Source organism: Toxorhynchites rutilus, chromosome 1, assembly GCF_029784135.1.
Source record: "Toxorhynchites rutilus septentrionalis strain SRP chromosome 1, ASM2978413v1, whole genome shotgun sequence".
Taxonomy (NCBI): domain Eukaryota; kingdom Metazoa; phylum Arthropoda; class Insecta; order Diptera; family Culicidae; genus Toxorhynchites; species Toxorhynchites rutilus.
In genome coordinates, this window is record NC_073744.1 from 113,488,279 (window position 1) to 113,513,489 (window position 25,211).

Below are 25,211 nucleotides of genomic sequence, written 5' to 3' on the forward strand. Positions count from 1 at the left end.
TTCATCATTAGAAAATAGGATCCGTTTGCGTTCTATACCGGGAAATTTTCCATGGTTCCTTCGTATTTCCACTTGTTTATGATTTTCTTTACTGTAGAGTGGGTTCTTCCGAGTATAGCTGCTATTTTCTGCAATGTCTTTCCACGACAATTCATACTTATTATCATTGTAGGTGTAACAATATCTATTTTTTTTCCTCTAACTTGCCATTTTGATAAAAAATTCAAACATTAATAAAAAACAAAAACTAACACAGCCCAAGCAAAGGTTAAGTGTTGACAACAATCACTAATGAGAAAAAGTACGCTAATTCGCAAAGAAACTTACTTACAAGGCTAATTAGTTGGGAGAAATTTAAAGTATACCCTCAATTTTGCGATGCCTGGAACAGGGATTGTTTTCATTTTTAGGTATTGTGCGTCTATTCCCTAACTGGACACGACGGTTCGAAACAGTCGCATTTGAAACGGTCGTAAAAATTGTCGCGTTTGCCGTTGACAGCTAAACATGTCAAAAGTGACAAATCCAATTATCGTCATTGTATTTCGCCAGTATTTTCGATTAATAGCAGCATGGAAAGTTCAATTATTGAAAACGTTCAGCATCGTCGGGCTAACATCAACACAAAATATCATTGTTTGTATGGCTACTACTTCCTAGGATTACCACGATCACAGTTAAGTACAATCTACAAGAAGTCCAAATCAACCATCAGTTCCTGAATTGTGGAATATGAACGAGAAGGAATAATAACTCGTAGCAAACGTCAGAGTACTTTTAGAAAGATTGATGTAGACAAACGAACTTGGTTGATAAACCTGTACCAGAAAAATCCTATCTTGTATCTCGACGAAGCTCGCCAACAGTTCATCATGCACTTTGGAGTCTCAATCAGCGCATAGTCAATTTGTAAAATATTACACGCATATGGAATGACATGGAAAGTCTTGGAGAGGAGAGCTATCCAGATACGCCAAGTAGATATCGAAAGATATGTTAATGAATTGAACTGCTTTCAATGGGATCTTCACCAACTCCTTTTTCTTGACGAAGTTGCCTTTGCAAATACAGAGATCATGCGCAACCGAGGATACGGAATTATAGGACAGAAATTAATGTTTAGAGGAGAGTTTTGCAGGAAACCACGAATTTCGTGTCTCTGCTTTTTAGGGCAAGCTGGCATAGTAGAAAGTTTTGAAACAGAAGGTACATTCACGCGTCAAAAAATTTTCGATTGCTGTCGAAAAATGGCTCTTTTCAATGGTAATGTACGATCATATCCAGGTAAATTTTCAGTGTGGGTGATGGACGGTGCTCGCATTCATTGTGATGCGAATATCATACAATATTTGCGCTCTTTGGGAATAATTCCTCTCTTTTTACCAGCTTACTGTCCATTTTACAATCCAATTGAAGTTGTTTTTGGAATAATTAAGAGATATTTGAAGAGGAACTTCAAAGAGAGTGATAATATGCCACTATCGAGTGCTGTTCAAGCCGCGCTTACCAAATTTACCTTATATAATTGCACAGAACTGTTTTCAAAATGCGGTTTACTTCTGGTGGTAAATTCAATTCATCGGTTATGTTTCAATAAAGTACAAGAATGATAAATGTTTTCTTTTATTTATTCATCAGTTGAATCCATGTAAGAAATTCAGTACTAAATTAAATGATTATTATCGTTAGCATCTGTAACTTTGGATGCTAAATTTCTGCTGAACTCGTTTTCTTCTGGCGGCAACGGAGAGTTCATTGCGTTCAACAATGAACGAGAATTCCTCACTTGAGCTTTAAGTTCGTGTATTTGTGCATGAACATCCGAAACATTAATAACGAGAGAGTCAATCCGTTCACACAAAATATCAATAGATGACGAAATACTCTCGTTAATATTATAAGCCACTTGCAGCCCATGACGTGTGGCTTTGAGTTGGTTTCCTTCCGAGAGTGGCACAACTCGAAACAGGTGAAGATATTCATCCGATGGAGCTTCCGTCATTAACTTTGATCGCACATCTCCCGGTTGTGCAAGGATGTAATTCGCCCACATTTCCCACGAAGCATGTAGCGCAGTGTAGTGCGAGTGCATTGTTCTCAACTGTTCAATGCAATCGAAATTTCCTGAGTGGCTGGCGCTCCTGTTTTGTCTTTTTGTTCGAAGTGCAGTAATTTCTTGTTCACCATTTGTCATAATGTATGTGATGTAATCGCAACGGAATGTTTAAATATGTGGACTTCAACTTCACTTCCACGCCATTTCGACAACAACTTTGTTCAACAACGACTTCGCGAGAAACAAAATCCTTGCAAATTTCCCAAATACACCGGCGTGATTCAGACAGTGTACGTCCATACACATCTCTTTAGTATATCGGTCAAATGTTGTGTTCGAAACAAACGAATGTAAAATATTCCAACAAAATGAAATCGATACTTTCTGTATTCCGTTGCTGATAGATTAATAGTGACGTGTTTTCGGGAACCCTTTTTTCTGGATCCTTCATTTGCAGCTGTATCTTCCATTGAATTCTGAAAAAAGATAGGGTCTTGGTATCACTGGCTTACTTAGAGTACAGTTGGATAGCAATGATATGTAATATGTTCTTACTATTTCGGAAGATTGCTCGTTTTCCTCAGTATTTTCATAGCCGTCACTATTATATACTGACTCCAGGAACTCCAAATCACAGAATTCAGCGTCCTCACCAGGAAACTCGTTTGAAGCGCCATCCATCTTCTGTAAAGTTAACTAAATTTTTATCACAAAAAAAATTTCAGCAAAATTATTGTAATTCAACCGTAAAATTCAATTTCAAACTTGTTTTACTGTAAACTATTTCGCCAGTTCAATTCATCCGGGGTTTGTTTTGAATTGTGTTTTGACATTTGAAAGAAAGTTGAAAGGGTGATCAGTGAGGTTTTTCCATGAATTTAATCACCCCTCCTAAAAAGCGACGATTCAAATAGGAAGCTGAAATGATCTCAGAATCCAACAGTCAAGTAAATTCACAATATAAACAATTAGCAGAAAACTTTTTTTTGTTATTGCACGTACATCTAGTTAAATGTGTGAGTAATAAAAATTTGTACACTCAATTTTGCGATAGACTGTGTGTCGAACATATTTGACGCTGGACGGTAACGCTGGCAGGGGACCGGCTACTTCACGTCCTCCACCAAGTAGGTAAGCAATGACGTCAAATATATTCCCCACACCAAGTTCCCGATGGAAGTCTTTTTGAGGCTGACGAAAAACGAGAAGAGAATGTCCAAGCAGCTGTTATTTCCTTCGAGGATTGTGGTGAACGGAGAGATATGTAGTACGATGTGTCTGTCTGAAGTTGCCGCCTCCATCAAGAGGTATCACGCGAGGGAGGATGTGGTCTTTTGGTCGGGCCTGGCCTCGACCCATTATTAGGAATACTATCTGATCGGAGTTGAACATCAGGACCCCTGTCGCATCTACGTTTATGACCAAACCATTATCATTCTTTTGATATATAAATGAACAAGAACACGTGGTATGTGTTTTGCACTTTAAGAGATCAAAACACTCAAATTTATTTATTCGACATATCCATGAGGTGAAACACCCCGGAAATGATTACTTTTGTCACCTTCGAGTCACCAAACATCATGCGCAAGAGTGTGTCGAGGACAATCCGTGGATTTGAAGCTATTATGATGGAGCAATTCCACGCCAAATCAGTCGGCCACCGTCTCGACCTTCTCCAATTTTTTTGACGTGGGACTACGTCTAACCGGAATATATGGAGGGTACAATGAAAACCTAAACACAGAACATGCAGGAAAAAATGAAAGATTTCGAATGCTTATAGCTCGAACATTTCGTACTGGATAGGAGAGATGTTTGCATCACTTGATAGGGAATATTTCTACGCATCTATCGCAACTAACAAAATGTTGTTTTTCATTAGATAAACAATTGAATAACTGTAAAATATTAGGCGTTATCTAAACGCCCTAACTGCATCGTTTTGATTGGCCCGATTTCCGTTTTCCCTAACACAGCCATCAAAACCATGCAGCCTTGGGGAAATCGGCATTGCAAATACTTGAAAGTAGGGGGACTTTTGTTCTCATCGAAAAATGTTCCCTAACACAGACTTTAAAACCAAGCAGTGAAATCGGCATTGCAAACACACGAAAGAGCCTAGAGGCGAGTGAACTGAAAAGTTTAAACCCTCTTGAAGCCAAAAAGAAGAAAAAGAACACACGAAAGTAGGGGGAGCTTTTGTTCCTACCGAAATGTGTTCCCTAATAGAGATTTCTAAACCAAGGTGCCTGGAGAAATCGGTATTTCAAATTCATGCAAGTCGGGGGTATTTTTGTTCCGACTGGAATGTGTTTCCCTAACACAGACTTCAAATCCATGAAGCGTGGGGAAATCGGCATTGCGAATTCATACAAATCGGGGGTATTTTTGTTCCGATTGAAATGTGTTTCCCTAACACAGACTTCAAAACCGAGGTTTCTGGGGAAATCGGCTCTGCAAATAAATGCAAACTGCGAGTACTTTTGTCCTCGCTTGCCATTGTGCAGAGTGGAATATGTCTGTCCTAACATGATCTTCTAAACTTAGGAACCTGGGAAAATCGTGCAGCCACTAGAAGCGAATGAACTTCCCAGTTTCAAGCAATTTCGAGATTCGAGAAGTATGTACACTTTTGGGATGTAAACTTCAGAGGGAAATGTAAAATAAAATAATCGTTTGATAATTTTTTTGTCTTTATTGGAAAGATTTTCAGCCTTAGGCTGGTTCATCAAACGTTTGATAATTCTTCCGTACATATATTTTGTTCTAGTCATCATACCAAACGTAAAAGGTCCGTCATTAAATTTACTTGTAACGAAGAACAATCAATCACAATAAATGAATTGACTTTACACGGCATTTGTTCAGTTTTTTCACTTACAGAGCAAATATATTGAACTCAATTGAATTTGGAAACTGTTTCATTCAATCAAGAATTTAATCAATACAAACGAATGATTGCTAAGCTAAGGTAGTTCCACGTGAACCTTGCGGTTATATCATAGATATAACCCACTCATTTTTTAAAACTTCGTACTTATGATGAAAGCTACCTAAAACCACAATTTTCATTATCATAAAGCAATTTAAATTACAACTGGGTTTTTAAAAGCGCGTATTCAAAATCATAGATCTTTCTTTTAAAAAATCATAACTTAAAATTCACATGTCTGATTGAAATATAATGTTTGAAAAAGTTGGTAAATAAATGAACTATTTAAGAAAAATAAAATTTCAAATACACTGATGATAAATTGAAGTTAATATTCAGAACTTGTACGACTCAAAAAAGTGCTCCCATGGCCAAGTGCTTAGCGTCCCACATTGTCATGCCGGGAATTCGGATTCGATTCTCGTTCTGGCCAGGAGATTTTTCGTCAATGAAATTTCTTCCGACTTGCACTGTGGTCACGCGTATTCTAGAGCTAACTGACCCGGCAAACTTCGTTCCGCCCAACATTTGTTTTTTTTTGTTATCAATACATTCAAACATTCACGTTTTCTTACTTTGAGCAAGTTCATGGGTCCAATCGCAGATTTTCTAATCGACCCCGTTGAAATTAACTTTTACTATAAAATTCCTAGTATTTCTAACAAAACTCATCATTATAATATCAGATTATTTTCAGACACAATTCTCGTTCAAGATTTTTCAACCATTTATACATAACACATTTCTCCGAAAATTTTCAATTGTCATGTTTGATTGGAATATTTTTGGTTGAAAGATATATAATGTTTTTATGGGACACCCTCTCCATTCCAGAGGAGGGAGGGGTGCCATACCATCATAGAAACATTGGCTCCATTTGCTTGATAAGTTTTCGGATTATGCAGAAATTTGTCTTTCATTTGTATGGCAGCTCCCCCTCAGAGTGGGAGACGGAGAGTCTAACCACCATAGAAACATTTATTGCACCCTGAAACCTCCATATGCCTCATTTGGTTTCATTTGCTTGATTAATTCTCGAATAATACAGAAATTTGTGTTTCATTTATTTGGCAGCCTCCCCTCCTCCAGAGAGGGGGTGGAGAGTTCAACCATCATGGAGACATTTATTGCACCCTAAAACCCCAATATGCCTAATTTGGTTTTATTTGCTTAAATAATTCTCGAGTAATGCAGAAATTTGTGTTTCATTTGTATGGCCCCCTTAGAGAGGAGGGTGGAGTATCTAATCACCATAGAATCATTTATTGTACCCTAAAACTTCCACATGCCAAATTTCGTTTCATTTGCTTCATTAATTCTCGAGTAGTGTAGAAATTTGTGTTTAATTTGTATGGCAGCCCCCCCTTAGAGGGGCGAGGGGTCTCAAATTATCACGAAAACCTTCCCCGACCCCAAAAACCCCTACATACCGATTTTCATGTTGATCGGTTCAGTAGTTTCCGAGTCCATAAGAATCCGACAGACAGACAGACAGACAGAAATCCATTTATATATATAGATAGATTAAAAAATAATCCATGCGTTAAAAATTGTTCTGTTAGTTTGTGTGCGTGGAATGTGTGTGAAATAAGCACACTTCTGAAATAAAATTGTGAATGTAATATAACTCTCTAGCATTGAATATGTATTCTATATGATAGCAACACATTTATTTGAAAAACTATGTATAATGTTGTATCCTAGGATTAACCGTTCTCGAGATGTAATCATTTTAATATAATTCAAATCATATTCGTTAAATATTTGAAAATGTGAAGTGCTGCTGGTTCTTACATTTTACTAACATTATTTTCATTGTAAAAAATTGGTTATATCTCGATTTTTTTTCAATATTTTTTTAAATTTTATTTTTCTTAAATAGTTAATTAATTTTCCAACAAATTTGTCAAACATCATATCAGACATCTGGATTTTGAGTTACGATTTTTGAAAGAAATCAAAAAATCAATCGAATTTTTTATTCGAATCATGGTTTTGGGTAGCTTCCATCATGAGTACCAAGTTTTGAAAAAAACGGGGAGAGTCGGGTCAGAATTTCGGCTCGGAATTGCTCGATATATGAAACACAAGAGTTCCTTTTTCTCAAATCTTCTAAGCGATTTGATTTTTACACCACATAATTCAGCATGGATTTAGAAGTGTATTCCAATTACCACAAACAGATTATCAATTAACAAAAAATCAGGACAAATGCAAAAACATGAAAAATAAATCATGACGCCTCAAAAGAATGTCAAAATCAGGACAGATGGTATCCTTACCCATTATGTCAAGAGACCACCAGAGGAGATAAAGCAGCTAACAATGAATGTTGTAACGAAGACCCAACCCTCCCAACGTCCCTAAGAAACGACCGATAGAAATTTTTAGGGCGAATGGAGGATCTAATCCAATAATTCGATGACCAAAACGGAGAAGCAGCTGATCGCCAAGGCCACAAAAGAGCTAAAGAACATGCCGACATCCACCGGCCATGGCAAAGGTTTCGGTCAACCGATGTAAGGCCGCCCGACAGGGCGTCTAAGTATTTCTTTAGAAGGCGTAATGAATGTAAGATTTAAAGAAAATTTGTTTCATTGAATTATCTTTAGTAGTAGTTTTTCTTCGTCTTCCGAAATATTTGACCGCCAAAGTGCGGGTAAACAAACAATAACGATTACAATAAAATAACGGGAAAATAACAATTAGAATTAACCAAATGAACTATACTCCTCCGGATCCATTTAAAATGAAATATCTATGTTACATGTTGTGATTAGATGAAACTATAAAAATTGATATTTGCTCTATCACTGTGCTCGGGTCACAGATTCGTAATATTCGTGAGCTTTCGCCATCAACTCGCACTCTCTATATACATGCGGGTTTATGTTATATTTTATATACTCGTACGCCGTTCCACGATTGCCTAATTGTTTTGAGTTTTCCGTGCTTCGTCCTTTTCGTTTCGGCTTGCGGACAATTCTTCAGATTATCACATTTCCACAACGGGTTTCTGTCATGAAGGACGTGATTTTCTTTGGGAATACAGCGCAGTGTTTTTATATCTACTTATAGGAGTGATTTAAGGATAAAACTTCACCCCATGACCACTTTGGATTGAGACACTCGGTGTTCGAATAAATTACGGTGAAAGCACAGTGTGAAGTGTTTGAGATTTTGGGAATTTCCAATTAATCGTATTTGTTTTTTCATAAGCAGTTCGGGGAAAAATAAAATACTCTGACGAGTGAAGTTCAATTGATTTTCAATTAAATGTCAGAGGTCACAGTAACGTAATAGACCCAATTCTTTACTAGTGTAAGAAATAAGCCGCACGCTCCCGGAAAAGGAAGGATTAAAAACAGACACATTTGTTTGTTGTATACGTTTGACAATACTATCGACCGCGAAACTAGCAGTTCGGCAAAGGTGAGTTATTTGTATGTGGGTAAAAAGTGAACCTAATCTAATATACATAAAGAAAAAACAAGAAAGTGCAATAAAGAAACTACCGAATGGAATAATCCTGCTTAAGTGCCAGGTTACATAAGTATCTGCTTTGGGAAAATGTGTCGGGAGACAACATACACACAGTTTATGGAAATGGGTGGGGGTAGACTTGGGTGGCTCGCCGGTAAACGGTTGCATGTACGTATGAAAATATTGCTTCTAATGAGATTTTTTCATCGCGTGTGGTAGAGATTTCTATGTTTCGCATTTGAGGAATTGATGATCGGTGTATACCAAAACTCTGTTTTATACACTGCTTTCATTCAGTTATGGTAATTTACAAAATCAACGATTTTGTTTATGTAATTGATAGATATTTGTAAACACTACTGTTAAAATACCACGCATGCTCGAAAGGTACGAAAAAATCACTTGTAAGGGTTTAAGTGGTAACTACTTGAGACATATTATATTATTTTTAGACCGTTGGAAACTAAGTTTCAAATCTATACTATGAAGAAAATAAAAATTTTGAAGATATTAATTTTCAAAATATAGAGTCCCATCACACATAGCCACTTAAAAGAAAACAGAAATCGTTTTGTAATAAGATTCATTATTGCATTTCATATACATACTTGATTATACAGTGTCGTCTCGATGGTATCACGCTTGAAAAATTACGCGTGATAAAATGAAAACGTGATATATTCGGAACAGATATTTTTATTAAACGAAAAAACTTTTTTTGCCTCCAATATGTATGATTTAAACATTATTTTCCGTGCAACATGCAAAATTCATAGTAAAACATTTATTACAATATTTATCACATGGACACGTAAAACAACACAGTATAACATTATATAACGAAATCATAGTTGCAGTGCTTTTCTCATAGCAATGCTGGATGCTGGATGGATTGATGATATCGTTGATGGGAAGCTGGTACTGGTTGGCTTAGTGGTAACTCCTCCCATCTTAAATGACTTTGTCCTCAAAGTCAAATTGGTCAAGTAGAAGTTGGTGTATTGAGATAGTTGACAAGTTCTTGAAATCTTTCATCTGAAATATCTGGGTATGATGATTTAGGTATTTTTTCTGTTATTTGATATTCCTGAGGTGCTGATGCGTTTGTTGGAAGACTGATTTCAATCGTTGTTCCGTTGTTTCTCCTTACTAAAATGATATAGATCAAAATTATGATTGCTACAATAATTATTGTGCTAATGCTGATGGTTCCAAAAATTGTTATTTTCCATTTTAGAGAATTATTCTGTAGGTAAACATGTTGAATCAATTGCCTGTGTTTTAATGTTAAATTACTGAGATATTCTTGGGTAGGTTTTTCGATGATATCCTTTTCGAGCGCTAGTACTCCAGTTGTTGGGCGATATGATTTGTTGTTTAGTTTCATAATATAATTTGAGAAATGGTGGTTGCCCAAATCCAGTTCACAATGTTCAAACTGTATTAAATATGAACCTTCCAAAATCTGCGTATTATTGTTGCAGTTGGTTTTCAATGTGAGATTGACATGATCCAGAAGTATAGTGGCGTCATTTTTTTTTTTATTATTCCAGAAGTATGTACTTTTTCGTAAGTGCAGTTTGCGTGTTGCAGTTGGATCAATTTATTGATGCATGAATTCGTTGATTTGATGGAATCTGAGTCGCACAAATAATAATTAAGGTCCTCTGTGCATTGATTTGTAATCTCAAAAATGTGAGATTCATTAGCGATGAAATAATTCGATTCAATATAAATCCTCCTTTGGTTTTTAATTAACGGATTTATATATTCGTAGTCATAAATTTCTTTTGAAATTTGCGGTATTTTCAACATGTATATCACATGTGTATCGTTTACGGCAATCTGGGCAATTGATTTTGTCAATAAATCTTCAAAAGTTGTAACTGGAATTTGATGATGCTTCAGGAATATTTTGATTTTTGAAAAATCTTTCATGGAGAAAAATTGGCTGCTGGGAATACCTTTTTTTTGGCGAGTAAGATGGCATCTTCGAGAATTTCGAGTTGATGTTGTATGGCGTCGATGTTTAGAATGATGGTAAGGAGATTTATTTCAATCACATGCTGCTGTTTGGATTTGAAGTCTAGCTGTTGTAATTCATTTATGATGTGGTTCAGATGAGTAACTCTGGTGTTGAGGGCTTCGTTGAATAGAATTTGTTGGTTGTTGTTTGTTATTAATTCGTTCATAGTTCTGTTGATGATCTGCAAATCGTCGGCGTCAGGTGTACCGGCAATCCATTTGATAACTCGTCCTATATTATCCCATCGTTTGGTACGGTGTTCGTGTGGTATAAGTTTTGAATATGTTTGATATAACAAATTATTTTTGTTAGCTAATAATCTATAAAGTTGATTGTTATAACTGTTGTTCTTTACTATATTATCAAAGTTGACAATTATATTATGTATATGGAGTATGTCCACTGGTTGTATAATTCTTACATATCCCATTTTTATTTTTGCTTTACCCAAAGGTATGATTGCTATAGGGTTTTTATTTAAATCGTGGATTTGAATTTTTTCTTGAATTGTTGGGATGATACACAAAGCGAATCTGAAATTAAAAAAATAAAGTTTAACAGTAATTATTGTTTTCTTAAATTCATTTTATTATTCATATCTATAATATAGGTATCGAAATCCTCTTTAACTTGTATTTTTTTATATTTACTTTTTCGTTTAGAGATTTCATTTGTTTTTTCAAAGACAAAAGATCCTGGTTCGAAGTTGGATATTGCTTATCTTCAATACTATCATTCTTTTTGTTGTATAATGTTATAATTTTTTCATGGCTTTTTCTTTTTCTTTCTGTTATTTGATCCATACTTAAATTTTTGTTTGTTTCACCAATATAGATATTGTGTGGGGTGTTTTTGGCAAAGGTGTGTATGGAGTTATTATATCTATAAACAGTTGATCTTATTAACTGGGGAATGTTTACATCTGGATTTTCTTTCTTTATGCATCTTGAAATTTCTCTTAAAGTGGAATGACTTCTTTCAATTTGTCCGTTGGTTTCAGATCTATGAATTGGAGTTTTGAAAATTTAAATATTTAACTTCTTAGTCTTTGTTCTATTACATTAGAGTTAAATGAACTTTCATTGTCCAAAACAATTATTTTGGGAATATTCTATTCATGAACAAGGTCAAGTAGGGCTTCTTCTATGTGTAATAGTGATTTTGATTCGATAGACATATACTTCAAATATTTAGAAAATTTATCAATGGTTGTGAGGAACATATTGTTTTGATCATATATAAATATATCCGCATGTATAATTTCTCCGGTTTGTCTAGGAATTGGAGTCTTGAATGGTACAAATTTTTGTGGGTTTCTTTGGTATTTTTCGGTTTTACAAATTTCACAATTGCTTACAAATTCTTCCGTGGTTTTTCTCATTTTTGGAAAGAAACATTTTTTTAGTAATTGTTCGGTATTTTCTCTGGCTTGTCTGTGAGCGAAATCGTGAACTTTTTTAATTTCCTCTAACTGTTTTTCTCTGTCGTTTAAATCTTGGACTTTTAATTGAGAAAATCGTGCTTTGATTAATCTCGGGTTAAAGGTTTCTCGATAAATCTCTTGTATAGTGGCCATTATTGGTTCACTTGTATAAATTCCATTTATTATTTTCGGATCAAAAAAAGTTTTAAGTTTATCTGTAAGATATTCTATTGTGAATCTTGGTTCAATAAAAATATGTCTTTTATAATTTTCAAAAGGAAAAACTAAACCATAACTGGATCTATTACCAATTTTGAATATTAACTGATTTTAAAAAACATTTACTGGTACTTCAACTGAGGGAATGTAGGACTTGTCATCATCATTAGCTGAGTGTTGTGTTGCAGTCATTGAATTTATTTGGATACGTGACAAAGCATCTGCCACAATGTTTGATTTGCCTGGTTTGTAACAAATTTCATGATCGTGTTCTTCAATGAAAGCTTTCCATCTTTTGAGTTTTGCATTGTTGTTTTTGGGGGAAATTGTAAAAGTTAAAGGTTGGTGGTCAGTATATATTATTATTTTATGACCATAAATAAAATTTCTAAGAGTTTGCAATGCCCACACTATAGCAAGCATCTCTTTCTCATTAGTTGCATAATTTTCTTCTGTGTTGGAAAGAGTTTTTGAAATAAAGGTAATGGGTCTTTCGCCATCATGAAATTTTTGGGATAATACAGCACCAATTGCTTTATTAGAAGCATCGGTTGTTAAAAAAATGGTTTTTCAAAATCTGGAAATGCTAAAACAACTTCAGACGATAAAATTTTCTTCAATAAATTAAATGCTTTTTTTCCTTCATCATCTAATACGATTTGGAAATTTTTGGATTCGTTCTTTGAAATTTGTTTGTGTCCATTTTCTTTTTTTAAGAATTTTGTTAATGGTTTAGCAATTTTTGCATAATTTTTTATGAATCTTCTATAGTATCCGGATAATCCAAGAATGGCTCGTAATTCTTTAAGATTACAAGGTTCTGGATATTTTTGAATACTTTCAACCTTTTTTTATTGGGTTTTAATCCATTTTGAGATACAATAAATCCAAGAAATTCTACTTCAGATTTCAACCATTCAGATTTATCTGGTTGAATCATAAAATTTGCGCATTTTAGTGTTTCAAGTATAATTTTTAAATTTTTTATCTGTTCTTCTAAAGTTTCACCAAATATGATTATATCGTCTATGTAGACATAACATATTTTACCAATATACTCATGTAATACATCATCCATTACACGTTGGAAAATAGCAGGAGCATTTTTAAGTCCAAATGGCAAACGTACGAATTCATACTTTCCGTTATTCACTGAAAATGCCGTTTTTTCAATATCTTTATCATTCATTGGTATCTGATGAAAACCAGATGCCAGGTCTAATGTAGTAAAATATTTCATTTTTCCAAGGTTTGCTAGAATTGTAGTAGTATCCGGAATTGGATATCTATCACTTACTGTTTTTTTGATTTAATTTTCGGTAATCAATAACCAATCTGAATTTTTTTTCCTGAAGCGTCAAGCTTCTTAGGAACAACCCAAACAGGAGAATTATAAGGTAAACGTGATGGTCGAATAATACCATCATGCAACATTTTATCAATTTGTTTACAAACTTCATTCTTTAAGGATTGTGGATAAGGATAGGATTTTGAGTAGATAGGAGTATTTTCACTAGTTCTGATATCAGCTTTTATCTTAGTTGTATATGTTCATTTTTCATTCGGTGGTCTTGATATTGTTCTAATAGTTCATGCATTTTTTCTTTTTCATGATGATCTAAATGTTCATCACGAATTTGTATCTTGTTTATTGCTTGCATTTTGTGTTGCAAAAGTGGAATAACATATTTTGAATTGATAATTAATTGTTCATTGGGTGTGTCAATAACAGCTTGAACTTCTTTGAGAGTATCGTGGCCAATTATTGCATCAAATGTTTTCAAAGCTTCCATATGGAAAAATTTCACATTCACATCAGTATAAGGAGAGAAAATTTTGCCTCTAGAATATTTTTCTATTTTTATGTCTCCTCCAACGGATGAAACAAAGAAAGGTTTTTCAACAGGATGAGAAATTTTTGAAAATTTGGGATGAATAAAATTTTTATTTCAACTAAAATTTTTAAAGGTTTAATTAATTTTCCATTACCAAAATGTAAAAAATACGGTAGTGATGATTTTAACCTAAAAAATTCAATTCACCTTCTTCTTTGTTTTCTTCATATTCATTCTGGCAATTTATAGTATGCATATATCTGTTGAAGTTTTGTTCTTCTGGACAGCTTTCTTCTGTTAAATATTCTAATTGTTCTGTATATTGTTCAATATCAGGGTCGTCATTTGAAATATGGAAATTTTTGGGTCTATTAGCATAATTGATTTGATTAGATCGTATTGAGTGATCTATATCCATTGGTACGGGTTTTGGAAAAGGTTGCCTCATTTGTTGTGACGAATGTGGTTTTTGGAAAATGGGTTGATGATGCCGTTGAGTTGGAACTTGTTGTGGTAACTGTTGAGGTTTCGGAGGTAAAGATTGGTGTACAAAAGGTTGTTGTTGTGGAGAATATTGTTGAAACGGTAATTGCCTTTGAGGTGGAGGCTGCTGAAATCGTTGAGGTGAATTTTGTAAAAATGACTGATTTCGTGGTGGAAGGGGTGGGGAATAATATTGCAAATGTTGTGAACCAAAGTTTGGATAAAATTGTTTTCTTGGTTGAATTTTTGGGTTCGGTAATTGATTTCTATTATTATTTCCTGGAATTTCTAATTTTGGTTTAAATAGATGTTTTCTGTATTCTATATTCTGATATGTTATACAGTAAGCATAGGCATTTGCTAATGTCTTAGGCTCATGGTTTTTCAAGAATTTTCCGATGTCACCATCGAGACCACGTATAAATGCATCAATTGCTTTAGCATTATACATACCGATCATCGCCTTTGATGCCTCGGGGTGTTTGTATTCTGAATTCATCTTAATCTGATTTGCAATTAGAGATAGCAACCTGGTAATCTCATCCTAAAATGTCTCTAAATCCCTACCTTTTTGCTGACAGTTCATCAACTGGTAGTCAAGGGTCGTAAGATCCCTTTTCTCACCATAGTATTCCAACAATGTTTTTTTAATCAATGGCCAACTGATGTTTACATCCGAATTTACTAAGGCGTTATTAGCCTCGCCTTTAATTTTATGTCTGATTGTTGTACAGATAGCATAAAATTTGTTTTTTGATTAACCGTACATGTTGAATTTGGTTGGTATGCTTGGACAAAGGCATCTACATCCCTAATTCATACGTGTAATTGATCTGAATTTCCTTGAAATTCGGGAATATCCTTGATCAAATCTGGGAGTTTTTCTATGTGTGATGGATCCGCAGGCAAACCGTTCTCATCGATGTACTGCAATTCAGGATCATCATAGTTTGGTGTATCTGTTTGCTTAGCAAGTACAGCAAGCCTTGCTAAAATTTGGGCTACTTCCTCAGCCATTATTTTTTTTTTTATCCAAAATATATATTTTTATTAAGGCTCATATGGCGTCAACCTGACGGGGCCGGGAGTTCAATATTTCGACAATGTTTGCCTTATAACTATGTTGGTAATATGTAACCGATTACTCGCGGTTGGCTCGAGGTTAGTATTACAAGTGTTTTCGTAATTGTGATGTTGCTGTCTTCAATGATCTGTACCTGTGCCCGACACGGGATACTTCCTATTGGGATGCAGCTGACCATTAATCAGCAACGCCCCCCTAGTCTGTACCCCATATCTAGCGTGGTGCGTCTTCTCGAGGAATCCAGGATAGAATGGTCACTAGCCGGCGCAATCATCAGCTCGTGTGAGTTGTCATGAGCGGTACAACCTTTGGCTTTTGTTGAATCATCAGTGGACTGCACAACCTTTGGCCCGTGTATCTGTAAAGAGTGTGTGTATGTATTGCCGCGACTAAGTAAAAGTTTATCGATCAGATAGGAGGGATACGAAACAGGGACACAACGAAGGAAACATCATTAAACGTTGACATCGGCGTTTCTGAGGAACAGGTATAGATGCTAGATGCTTTTGCTCTCAGTGCTCTAGAGAGCTGAGAGCGAGCAGCATGGAACCGGATACACGACCAGACAATATGCTCGATGTCGTGGTAGCCATCGCCACAATCACAAAGATTGTTTGCTGCAAGCCCAATGCGATAGAGATGCGCGTTTAGGTTGTAGTGATTGGACATAAGCCGAGATATCACGCGAATGAAATCACGACCGACATTCAATCCCTTAAACCAAGCTTTCGTCGAAACCTTAGGGATAATCGTGTGTAACCAACGACCGAACTCATCTTCACTCCACATGCGCTGCCAACTAACGAGTGTGTCCTGACGAGGAATGTGAAAAAATTCGTTATAAGCAATTTGCCTTTCAAAAAGTGTGCCTTCTGAAGCGCCCACCTTAGCTAGCGAGTCCGCTTTCTCATTCCCCGGAATCGAGCAATGAGAGGGAACCCATGCTAAGGTAATCTTGAATATTTTTTCGACCAAAACACTCAATAGATGTCTTATTCTTGTTAGGAAATAAGATGAGCGTTTATCAACTTTCATTGAGCGGATTGCCTCTATTGAGCTGAGACTGTCTGAAAAAATAAAATAATGGTCGATGGGCAATGTTTCAATGATCCCTAAAGCGTAGTATATCGCACCCAGTTCAGCGACATACACGGAACAAGGATCTTTGAGTTTGAAAGAGGCACTGGAATTTTCATTGAAGATGCCGAAGCCAGTGGACCCGTTCATGCATGAACCGTCAGTAAAGAACATTTTATCAGATCTAACTTTCCCATATTCTGCCGAAAATATCTCCGGAATATAATCGGAGCGTAGATGATCTGGGATTCCATGGATCTTTTGTCGCATGGACAGATCAAAATTGACAGAGGAATTGCAAAAGTATGGGAAGCAAACTTAGTTGGAGATGCCCGGTGAAGGGTGCACTTCATGGGTAAGGTACTCATGGTATAAAGACAGAAAACTTGACTGAGGAGTCAGTTGGAGTAGATTTTCGAAGTTATCAATCACCAATGGATTCATGATCTTGCAACGGATGAGAAATCTGTAGGATAATTCTGTGAACCGAAGAGTAAGCGGGGGTACTCCTGCCAAAACTTCGAGACTCATCGTATGTGTCGAATGCAAACACCCCATGGCTATACGATATTGTATTCTCTCCAGCTTGAGAATATGAATCCTGGCAGCTGATCGGAAGCAAAAACTGCCATATTCTAACACTGATAATATCGTCGTTTTGTACAACTGAATGAGGTCTCCTGGATGGGCACCCCACCATGTTCCGGTTATTGTTTGGAGAAAATTGATTCTTTGCTGGCATTTCTGTTTCAAATACACAATGTGTATTCCCCAGGTACATTTAGATTCAAAATATACTCCAAGGTATTTGAAAAACATCGAGTGCCTGATCGCTTTGCCGGATAGGTGAAGCTGGAATTGGGCGGGTTCGTGCTTCCTAGAAAAAACGACCATTTCGGTTTTCTCCGTAGAGAATTCGATACCCAGCTTGAGAGCCCACGTGAACAGGTTGTTCAGGGTATCTTGCAAGGATTTTTGCAGAACGGCGGGATTAGTACCCGTGATGGAAATAACTCCATCGTCTGCAAGTTGTCTCAACGTGCAATCTCTAGTTAGACAATCATCTATATCATTGACGTAAAAACTATACAAGAGGGGGCTTAGGCAGGAGCCTTGTGGCAGGCCCATAAAACTGTATCGAGAAGATTTCAAGCTGCCATGATTGAAAAACATGTGCTTTTCTGAGAGTAAATTGTACAGAAAATTATTCAGAATTGGCGAAAGTCCACGATTATGAAGTTTCTCTGAGAGAATTTCCATGGAAACTGAATCAAATGCCCCTTTGATATCGAGAAAAACGGAAGCCACTTGTTCTTTGCGAGCAAATGCGATTTGGATTTCAGAAGATAGCAGCGCGAGACAATCGTTCGTCCCTTTACCTCGGCGGAAGCCAAACTGCGTATTTGACAGCAAATTGTTCGTTTCAACCCACTTGTCCAAACGAAGTAGAATCATTTTCTCTAACAATTTACGAATACAGGATAACATTGTAATCGGCCTATACGAATTGTGATCGCAAGCCGGCTTGTTGGGTTTTCGTATGGCTATCACTCTCACTTGTCTCCAGTCATGCGGGAATATATTCAGCTCCAGAAACTTGTTGAACAAGTTCAGCAAACGCTGTTTTGCCAAGTCGGGCAGATTCTTCAATAAGTTGAATTTAATCTTGTCCGACCCCGGAGCTGAATTGTTACATTAGAGAAGTGCAATTGAGAATTCTACCATCGAAAAATTCTCATAATCGCATTGGAGCGGAATTGTGCAGGAACGGAATCGGGACAAACCTTTCTTGCAAATTTGAAAATCCAACGGTCAGAGTATTCCTCACTTTCATTTGTATGGTTCCAGCCACGCATTCTCCTAGCCGTATTCCAAAGAGTGCTCATAGCTGTCTCCCTTGACAAACCATTAACGAACTTCCGCCAATATCCACGCTTTTTTGCTTTAATCAGACCTTTTAGTTTGGCTTCTAGAGCTTGGTACTTTCGAAACCATTCCACTAATCCAGTTTTCCTGAATTTTTTGAAAGCGGATGATTTTTCAAGGTAGACCTTTGAACACTCCTTGTCCCACCAAAGTGATGGAGGACGACGTCGGAAAGTGGTAGCAGGAACACGTTTCTTTTGAGCTTGAAGTGCGCTTTCGTAAATCAAACTCGATATAAAGTTATACTCTTCGAGTGGAGGAAGTTCATGCATTGAAACAAGTGCTTCAGATATTATTTCTGCAAATTTTCTCCAGTCAATATTTTTCGTGAGGTCATACGCAATATCGACTGACTCACGAGAACCTGATTCATTGGCGATCGATAAAATTATTGGCAGGTGATCACTACCGTGGGGATCTTGGATTACCTTCCACGTGCAATCCAGGGATAATGAAGAAGAGCAAAGTGATATGTCTAGCATACTTGCCCGTGCAGGAGGTTTGGCTATCCTAGTTGCTTCCCCTGTATTTAAAACTGTCATGTTGAAGTTGTCGCACAGATCATAAATCAACGTGGCACGGCTGTCATCATAGTGTGACCCCCATGCTGTTCCATGGGAGTTTAGGTCACCTAAGATTAGCCGCGGCTCCGGCAATGCCGCGATGATATCAAAAAACTGATGGCGGCCGACCATGGTTCTTGGAGGAATATATATCGAGGCAATGCAGAAGTCTTTGCCATTGATTTGTGTCTGGCAAGCGACAACTTCAATGCCTGTCATCGATGGGAGAGTGACTCTATAGAAGGAGTGACATTTTTTGATCCCCAATAGTACGCCACCAAACGAGTCATTTCGATCGAGGCGAATAATGTTGAAATCGTGGAAATTCAGCTCGTCGGCTGAAGAAAGCCATGTTTCACAGAGGGAAAATACATCACAGTTAGAACTATGAACTAAAAATTTAAATTGATCTAGTTTAGGGATGATGCTTCTGCAATTCCACTGTATTACAGTGGTCAAATCCTTGACCTCTTGCACTGAATCAGGCATCGAGGGAAATGAACGCTGCTAAAAAACCACATTTTTCTTTCAAAAATGTTCTCACAATCGGAAGCAAACATAATACTATGCTTTTAAGAGGGTCATTTATATTTAGAGCATTTAAAATGTTGTCCACCAGGTCAGAAAGCGCAAGCAAACCAGATTGTGGCTGTTGCCTCGACCGCGAAAATGGAACAGACGGGGTGGGTGCTGCTCCGGGCAGTGCTGAGGACCCCTGGTGCGTAGAAGAACCGCTTAAACCAGGAGGTACTTGCTTCGGTTTATTCTCAGCACGTTCAATTCGAGTTTTCATTCCAACTTGGGAAGTTTCGGTCGTCTTTCTGGGGAGTGAAGGAAAAGAAGTAATTTTTCTTTTCCTGACGGCACCCTGCGATGTACCGGAACTTCCTGCATTGGGAGCGTCAGCAACAGGCTCGTCGTTCTGCAGAATGGAGTAGGGATTGTCCTGAGTCGTTGGAACGGAACTCTTAAGCATTTCTGCATAAGTCCGCTTGGAACGTTCCTTTAAGGAACGCTTGATTTTTTCCCCTCGTTGTTTGTACACCGGGCATTGAATAATATCATGAGGAGTCCCGCTGCAATGAAGACACTTGTGCTCTTTCGCGCAAGGATTCTCATCATGGCTCTCTCCACAATCTGCGCAACGTTTTTTATTGCAACAATAGGCAACCGTGTGACCGAGTTGCATACATTTGTTGCAATTCATTACCCGGGGTACAAACAACCGAACAGGTAAACGAAGTGCACCTATTGCAACGTAGTTTGGAAGGGCGGAACCCTCAAAAGTCACACGAAAAGAGTTTGTCCGATTGAGAACCCTTTTGTCATTTTTTTGTGACACAGATTTCAGTCGATCGCATGCAAGAATCTTCACAGTTTTTAGTGAAGAGTTCTTGAAGCGACCGACACCATCGATAATCTCTTTTCGAGTCAAACCCTTTTCGGTTATTACGCCGTCTATTTCGACGTTGCAACAAGGCACGTATACGCGATACTCAATCGCAAAGAGGTCGCAGCGCGTGATTTCGTTCGCTTGGGTCCTGCTTGAGACGACAACTCGTAGTTTGTCTGGCCCCATCCGTGTAATCTCGGTAACTTCGGAAAACTTCTGAGTAAGTTCCTTCGAGATACGAATGACATTGAGAGGTTTAGATTTTCGTCTAAAGTATACAATGAATGGGCCTTTGGAGCCTGTAGGGTATTCTTTTGGACGAAAATCCTGTTTTTCTTCAATGTCCTCATCTTCGGAACTTCCATCTTCATATACAGAAGTTTCTTCCTCAATTTCTGCTTCATCTTCCTGCTCTTCAGGAGGAGGTGTTCGGTATCGGAAATATTCAATGGCGTCGATGGGGGATCCTTCCCGCCCTCAGCCATATAAAAAAAAATCGGTCAACTGTTCGATATGAACAGAATATAATGATAATCAAAATAAATAAATAAGTGAAAAAAATATTTTTTATAAGGTTATGATGCGAATATTAAATTCAATTTTATGTTAAATAAAATGATAAAATGAAAAAAAAAATCCAATAAAAGTTCAACGGTATATAAGTAATAATGATCACCCTTAATGCCAACGTTTGCCGATTTGGTTAACACAAAGTTGAACAATGGTGTAAAACGTGCACAGAAGGTAGAAGGAATGATAGGGAAACAAAAGAAAAATAAATTTCTACTTGCCGCGGCTGTGTGGCGTGTGTGATGCATGTGTCTGATTTGGATCCTCAGCGCGCACCACTTTAAACTTCGCTCCACTCGCAAGCGCAACCGGTGAAAAAGAACACTATTATTCGATGTGAAAAAAACACCTTTGTTGGATCGATTAAAAACTTGTCCGATCTGCTAGAGTATCTATTTTTACTTTTTAATAATTTTCAACCACTATAGAAAAATGAATATCTTTATATATAACATTTTTGGTATTTATTTATTTTTTTCAAAAATATAAAGTCAAGTGAACAATAAAAAAAGCACTATAGACTGTAGCCGTGGGCTGGCCGATCCTCTACAAGCGTGCAGCTTAAGCGCCACTCCCGAAGGAGACTGCCCGCCAAGATTAAATTTGCCCGGTTGAGACTCCCTTTGAGGGCGAGTTCAAGTACACTACTTCCGTAATGAAAGTACGGATCGCTCCAGCCAGGCCACGGAATTCTAACCAAAACAAGACTTTCAAATTCAATTTCAATTAAACCCCCATCAAACAGATTTAAACCTCAAAGAATTCAGTAGACTCCACTCATGCCTGAATAACGCTCATCATGGGCCAGGCCGCTACCCGTCCAGAGAAAGCGCAAACAATGGAAAATCTCATTCGCCACAGACAGAACGAAACGATCACGACACAATTCATACTATGCAACATAAAAATGCATTCACGTTATCAAAGCTTCCTTCCTTGCTAGCATTCGACATCAACATATATTTGCGTAAAGTACCAATTTCATTGAACAAGTAACATATAATTTATTCGAATTCACATTTGTTTCCTAACTCCTGCTATCCTATTCCTTTCCATTTGAATTCTAGTTTGAAAGCTTTCTAAGGTAAGTGTGTGCTTATTCGAGCTTTTGTTACCTTTTGTCTTTTATTTATCTATTGAGCGCATTGTATGGCGACGTCGACAATGACGCTCGGTAATTGCAATTCACCTTTTAATGGTTATCTCGGACGCGAACTTTCCTCGCCGTCCGTTTCATCCCGACTTAAGGCAATATATAAAAAACTCCGTGACGTCCTCACCGGACGTCACCCTACGCACAGAAAAACTAGCTTGGAACGGACTCACCAGCTATTGGTTCAAATTTGTTGGCTGCTGCTGATGACCGGCTCTACGGGTGATTTTGCTATTCGTGCTGCGGATGTTGAATACGAGCTCTTTGAGCGGCGAAATATATTGGCATATAAAGCGGCTTTTCCGAATTGCCTGCGGGAGAACGGGTAACTGTGCAAGTGGAAATTAGCACTGTGATCGATGATTTTTGTAATGTCTATATCACCTGTGACTCGAACACACACACGCACAACACGCTACCTTTGGTTTACTACTTTACAGTTTTACTATGACCTAACGAAAAGAAAACTATTAACAACATGAACGTAACTTATGCTGCTTTAAATTTAAACTACCTTTGGAATTAGTGAAACGAGCACGCGCACTTCCACTATTTTCTGCAGTCACGAACAAAGTGAGCAAGCTTAGTAATCCTCAGATCAGGGAAAGTGGAGTCAAACGTACTTACAGGAAGTACGTCATTTCCCAAATCTCGTCGGCTGTCCTCGGAAATCTGAGGATTGTCATTGGCCGAATCATTCTGGTTTCGAAAAACCATCTTCCAGCCTTCCCTCTCCCCTTCCATACAAAGCAGCATCCCTGAACCTTGTCTCGCGGAAATCTCTCCCGGACTCTCTCCCGAACTAAAACTAGTACGCTTTACGCTGTATAATGATCAGCTCAGCCCATTTGCGTCGTTGTCTACCTTAGGGCAAATACATATTAGAGTATGTTTTGCCCTAAAAGTGATTTATAGTACTGACCGCTACAAGACACTTCTTGAAATTATTTTTATTTATTATCACTTCACAATAATTCACAATAATAATAATAAAATAATACTCACATAAAAATAAACATTACTTTCAGTTTCTACCAGTGAAAGCGCGAGGTTATGGTCCTCGTCTTGATGCTTGGTCCTAAACTTCTGACAGTTGGACTCCTCGGGTCGGGAACCACCGCAGTGCCCAAATTCCTCCGGTGTGGCGGCTTTCTCCTGTTTGTCCTGTTCTTCATCTTTCCCAACATCGGTATCTTCATTCTTTTCTGATGGATCATTCACTATACCGACAATTTGGCCTTTCAAAAAGTTGTGTGTGAAATACTCTTCATCCTTCAACTTCCGGTACCACTATTTGATTACCAGGATCAGTAATCATAGATAAGGTGGATACAGAAATTCTGTCTTCACTAACCAAATACATATTTGTTTTGGACCACATAAAATTGCTTCCAAGATTTTATGATTGTGGTTGACGTGCTGCCAATTTTCAAATACAGTCATAGCTCTCTATAACGACAAATCTCTCCATAACGATATGTCCAAAGGTCCCTTCAAAATCGCAAAGAATTTTTTTTTGTTCATTGCGACATTTCTCTATAACGGCCTTCCCCTATAACGACACATTATCGCTTCTATTTACTAAAACGTAACATTCTCTATTGCGACAATTTTCAATTTCACTCCACTCATAGTTTGTGTGCCAATGTCAGTGACTACGAACGTAAACAGTCTATGTTGTGTGTTATGAGATTTAATCAACTTTGTTCACGCCCAACTGATTTAAGATTTCGGACACTTACAAAACCCGAAATTTAAACCATAAAAGATAGGAAAAGCTTATTGAAACAAATTAACCGAATAATTGTTGAAAAAAAATCCCGTCCTAGAATGAAATTGCATTAAATTTAAAAATGAATGTATTGTGTGCGCAATTATTATATGGATAAAGCTTTTGATATCAAATTCAGGCAATAACTTGAAGTATCGTTTGTTTCACTTTGAAAACATTCACTGCCCAAAATGGGTTGAAATACACGAACAACTTCAACGCTAAAAATAAATTGGACATAATTCAAAGGTTCGAAAAAAGGTACTAAAAAGACAACCTTATCTAATGAATTAATGTGCCGCACAATGGGAATTCATTCATCATCAAAAATAATGATGTTCAATGAGTATATTTTGTCTGGGCATGAGATAAATAAAATCAATCATTTACTAAATCAGGGCCTGACAGAGCATTCAACAATGAAACTATATGCTTACCCAGCAAGCAAATGCTTTCCAGATTATCTATGCTGGTTTATTAATACACAAATCAATTGACAATTTACTATTTTTTTATATCTAGAGAAAATTTTGTATCGGACGAATGAGCAGAATTTTATATTGATTGTTTAATGTTTTTTGTTTCAAATTGGTTGGACATCAATTGCATTTGTTTCTAATATAATTTGATTGTTTTGTGTGAGCTTGAGCGTTTCTCTCCTTATAGCGACATCTAAGCTCTCTATAACGACAATCTTTTATAGCGACAATTATCTACATCGGCGGTCCCTTGCGATGTCGCTATAGAGAGCTTTCACTGTAGCTAGATCATTGAATGATATTTTTTCAGTGCCTGTCCAGTATTTCTGAATTTAGCAGTATTGACATTTCTCATTTTTCTCGATATATTACTTTTATGTTTTAAATTTGTCCCAGATTCATCATTCTGTTGCCGTTGGACAATTTTTAATCATTCCATCGCATGGGGGTCACACTACGATGACAGCCGTGCCACGTTGATTTATGATCTGTGCGACAACTTCAACATGACAGTTTTAAATACAGGGGAAGCAACTAGGATAGCCAAACCTCCTGCACGGGCAAGTATGCTAGACATATCACTTTGCTCTTCTACGTTATCCCTGGATTGCACGTGGAAGGTAATCCAAGATCCCCATGGTAGTGATCACCTGCCAATAATTTTATCGATCGCCAATGCATCAGGTTCTCGTGAGTCAGTCGATATTGCGTGTGACCTCACGAAAAATATTGACT

General features: G+C 37.1%; 1 protein-coding gene, 1 long non-coding RNA gene and 1 pseudogene across 3 annotated transcripts in view; 2 read left to right on the forward strand and 1 right to left on the reverse strand.

Annotated features, from left to right (window-relative positions):
* The first annotated feature begins 572 nt into the window (after positions 1-572).
* On the forward strand, positions 573-1,610 carry LOC129761344 (uncharacterized; annotated as a pseudogene).
* A 6,373-nt stretch (positions 1,611-7,983) lies between these two features.
* Positions 7,984-25,211, forward strand: part of LOC129763547 (uncharacterized) — a 69,311-nt gene continuing 52,083 nt past the window's right edge. Inside the window, exons 1-2 of the mRNA XM_055762739.1 lie at positions 7,984-8,141; positions 8,214-8,423. The gene's annotated coding sequence lies outside the window, so the exon portion shown is untranslated. The remainder of the gene's footprint in view (positions 8,142-8,213; positions 8,424-25,211) is intronic.
* On the reverse strand, positions 22,200-23,621 carry LOC129763550 (uncharacterized). Of its 2 annotated transcripts, XR_008740960.1 has the most exons (4): positions 23,232-23,621; positions 22,741-23,160; positions 22,611-22,678; positions 22,200-22,555 (listed from the first exon to the last, which is right to left on the reverse strand). It is a non-coding gene; the product is annotated as an uncharacterized LOC129763550 (long non-coding RNA). The 2 variants fall into 2 exon arrangements; XR_008740959.1 differs by having other exon boundaries at positions 22,741-23,621.